At 42.2% G+C, this 4,370-nt stretch overlaps 1 pseudogene; it reads right to left on the bottom strand.

Moving 5' to 3' along the window:
• Positions 1-3,377: 3,377 nt before the first annotated feature.
• Positions 3,378-4,032, bottom strand: LOC110310046 (annotated as a pseudogene).
• Between the last annotated feature and the right edge of the window lie 338 nt (positions 4,033-4,370).

Genomic DNA, 4,370 nt, shown 5'->3' with positions numbered 1-4,370 from the left:
ACAGAAGTGGATGCTTACAGTCATCTGTTGGATGGAACACAGGGCCTCTAATGAAGGTGCTAGAGAAAGTACCCAAGGCGCTAAATGGGACCTGAAACCCTATAGTAGGATCAACAATATGAACTAACCAGTAACCCCCAGAGCTCATGTCTCTGGTTGCATATGTAGCAGAGGATGGCCTATTCGGACATCAATGGGAGGAGAGGCCCTTGGTCTTGCAAAGATCATATGTCCCAGTACAGGGGAATTCCAGGGCCAGGAAGCAGGAGTGGATGGATTGTGAAGCAGGAGGAGGGGATGGTATAGGGGGCTTTGGGTATAGCATTTGAAATGTAAATGAAGAAAATACCTAATTAAAAATAAAGAAGAAGCAAGTCCAATGTTAAAGTTCAGTGTCCTCATTTTAAAATAAAGTAAGATACAAATTCAGGATAAAATCAAAAAAACACTTAAATAAATGTTCAAGATCCTCAGCCATCAGGGAAATACAAATCAAAATGGGATTCCATGAGATACCTGTCAAAATGACTAAGATCAAAGCACAAGTGGTTGCTCATGCTGCCTAGATTGCAGAGCAAGGGGAACACTCCTCTGTTGCTGATGGAGTGCAAACTTGTACAGCTACTTTGGAAAACAGAAATTGATCTACCTCAAGACTCAATTATTCTATTCCTACACATATTCCCTAAGGATAGTCCATCCTATCATAAGGACACTTGCTCAACTATATTCATAGCATCTTTATTTATAATAGCCAGAAACTGGAAACAACCTAAATATCCCTCAACTGAAGAATGCTTGAAGAAAATGTGGTACATTTATAGATTGGAATATTACTCATCTGTTAAAAAACAACGACATCATGATTTGAAGGCAACTAGATGGAACTAGAAAAAAAATATCCTGAGGTAGCCCAAACCCAGGAAGGCAAACATGGTATGTACTTACTTATAAAAATAAAAATTAGCTGTAAAGTAAAAGACCACAGACCTAGAGAGGCTAAGTAACAAGGAAGATTTAAGGGAGGAAGCAAGGATCTCCCTGGGAAGGAGAAGTAGAATAGGTTTTGAGGGTTGACTGGGGACAAGTGAGGCTGGGAACAAGGAAAATCCAGTTGGGGAAGGAATAAAATACTGGGAGAAACTACTGAAATTGGAGGACATTTGGGGGTCAAGGTAGAAACCTAGTGCAATGTAAACTCCATGAAATTTACAGGAGTAACCCTAGCAAAGACTCTAGTAATGGAGGACACAGAGCCTGAACAGACCATCGTCTATAACCAGTGGAGGGACTGGAACACCAACCCACCCACATAACCTTAGACCTGCAGTGTATCCTGCCTCCAGAGGATTGGATTGGATTAGATAGCTGGGATTGGAGCCCAGAAGAATAGTATTCAAAGAGACCAGAGAGACTCTAGTCAGCTCCTGATGAGAGCAGATGCAAAGCCCCATAGCCAAACATCAGGCAGAGCTCACAAAGTCCTGTGGAGGAGGGACAGGAAGGATTATAGGACTAGAGGGGTCAGTAACACACTATGGGAAAATGACCCACAAAATCATCTGAGTGGGACTCATAGGACCTCACATAGGAACACAGGAAACCTGTAGGGTCTGACCTAGGTCCTCTGCAGGTATGTTAAGTCTGAGCGCTTGATGTTCTTATGGGATGTTAACAATGGGAGCAGGCACTGTTCCTGTCTCTCCTACTTTTGAAATCCTTTTTTTCCCAATGTAACTTGTTAGGCTGATGTTCCTGGGAGGCCTGCTATTTTCTAGGGGGAGGCAGATGGAAAAAGGATAGAGGGAAGAAAGAAGGTGGAAAGAAGGCTGGGATAGAGGAGGGAAAAGAAATTGTAGTTGTTATATATGAGAGAAGAATATAAATTATAAAAATTCACTAAAAGGAACTTTGTAGAGATATTAGGTATTAAGATTACATTATTATTTATTATTCAAAGATTTTTCTGTACATAATACATTTTCCAATGATATTTTTTCTCAAGATTATTTTTATATCACATACTGATAAACCTTATATGTTGTGTGAGAATCAGATATTTTTTGTACATATTGGTTGTACTCCAATATTTAATATAAATTTTGTTAAGAAAATTAGTTTTCCTGTCATAATTTATATTTTAGCAGTTACAGATTAGCACACAAAATATAATAGAGTAATAAGATCTTGATACTGAAATGTTTATGCATGTGGCAGATTATATTCCTTTTCAGTTATTCACTGTCATAAGTGTAAAAGAATTCTATGACTCTGTTTTATGTGCCTCATAAATGCCTCTGCCACCAGGCGTGGTCATTGTACTCTGGTAAAGGAGTGTGAAAGAACATGAGTCAGAAATTTTAATAGTTATCCAGAGATTGCATCACTGCTCTTTATCTCCCTCCTCCCAAGTGGTGGTAGAATTTTTCTTTCAGTTCTAGACCTCAGAAGCTAGAGTCAGGAAACACAACTGTGGTCCATGCAGACTAGACAGCTGCAGAAGAGATGCAGAAGACCCAGCAGATTCCTCTGTGATGACTGAAGCTCACGCCGCTGGTTCTTGTTATAAAGCAATGTTTCAAAGCTACTTTAGTCTGTGCAAACCCCATGAGCCCTGCTTAGTCGATTCTGTAGGCTGTGTTCTACTGGTTACCTTGGCCCCTCTGAATCCTCCACCCCCCTACCCCCCATTTCTCGGGGTTCCCAAGCTCTATCTAATGTTGTCATTATAGGGAGAAAGGGGGGGGGTTATGAGAAATTTTCATTTCTTTTTCCTTTTTTTTTTTTGGTGGGGGAGGGGGCAGAGTGTTACTCTTCGAGACAGGGTTTCTCTGTAGTCATGGCTCTCCTGGAACTCCCTCTGTAGATCAAGTTGGCCTTAAATTCAAGATCAACCTGCCTAAGTGCTGGGATTAAAGGTGAAGTGATAATCCCGGACACTGCATGGGGCTGAGCTACGTCCTCTGCATTTACAACATGGTTATATAGCCTGGTATTCTGGTGCATGGTTATATAGCTTGGTTTTCTGGTGGGACAACTAACAGTGGGAGCTGTGGAGTCTCTGGCTCCTTTGTCTGCTCTTGGGGCCCTTTCCCTTCTGCTGGGTTGCCTCATCCAGCCTGGATATGAAGGGTTGTGCCTAGTCTTGTTGTAACTTGCTATGACAGTTCCGATGACATCTCTGAGAGGCTCGCCCTTTTCTGAAGGGAAAACCGAGGAATGGATCTGATGGAGAAGGGATGTGGGAGGGAGGGACTGGGAGGAGGGGGGGGGAACTGAGGTTGGGACGTAATATGTGAGAGAAGAATAAAAACAAACAATTAAAACAATGAATTAATTTTAAAGTTTTCTTTCCTTTGCTTTGTTTTATAGAAAGTTTATTGCAATGCTCCAACCACACATTGTCTTTTCTTTACCACATCTTGCTCTGCAGCTTCCTTTGCTCTTTTTGTTCAGATGCTAAAGAGCCTGGCATTAGCACGGGACATGCAATGACTGGCAAAAGCCTTGAAGTTCTTTTCTTCTGCGACAACTCTGACTTTCTCCTTTTTGTAGACATTCCGGAGGGCCGTCACAGGTTCTGTTATCTGGGTGGCAAATTTAAGTTCTTCAGCAGAATTATCTCACTTCTTTGGAGTGGCAGACTTCCTGGAGATAAGTATGAATTTGGAGCCGTACTCTTCTAGGTACTGCACATTGGCCTATAGCGATTCAATGGATTTGTTTTACCTCCTTGGGTCCACAGAGATGCCAATGCTGCGAGCCATTTTATTGTGGATGCCAGCCACCCTGAATTCTTCCAGGCTGAGGCCTCTGCCAGCCCAGATCTTGGTGTGGTATCTAACCATAGGGCACCTCACTGTGGGCCTGATGGGACTGAACTCGAGACGAGGGGCAATGCAGTGTGCTTTCGCCTACCTGGCCCTGTGTCTGCAGACTTTGTGTTGGTGCTGTCTGGTTGAACCAAGTGTCCACACACTGTGACCAATCCTTGTGGAGCTTCAAGGTCATGCTATTCTGGTTGGGTCCCATGGCTACCTCCTGTGCAGGAGAATGGCTGAGCAGAAAGGCTTTTAAAAGGTATTTTAAAAGTGGCTATCCACGGTAAGATACTTCCATGACTAGATAGATAGCTAAATGAGTCACTTCAAGCATCTGAGTGGAAAAATAACCTTTGGCTAGAAAAATCCATGACCTGTATTATGTAGTCACTCAGAAGATGATGTATCTATGGATCTGTAGCTTTAAGCAAACAGTTTGAGAGAGAGAATATTACTAGCTTGACTTAATTGCTGTCCATTGCACCTGACACAGCCTTATCACAAAAATGAAATGTAACCCATTGTCTTAGTTAGGGTTTCTGTTGCTTT

Source organism: Mus caroli, chromosome 15 (assembly GCF_900094665.2).
Source record: "Mus caroli chromosome 15, CAROLI_EIJ_v1.1, whole genome shotgun sequence".
Lineage (NCBI taxonomy): Eukaryota > Metazoa > Chordata > Mammalia > Rodentia > Muridae > Mus > Mus caroli.
The sequence above is the reverse complement of the archived record's forward strand: the minus strand, read 5'-3'. Positions and strand labels throughout refer to the sequence as shown.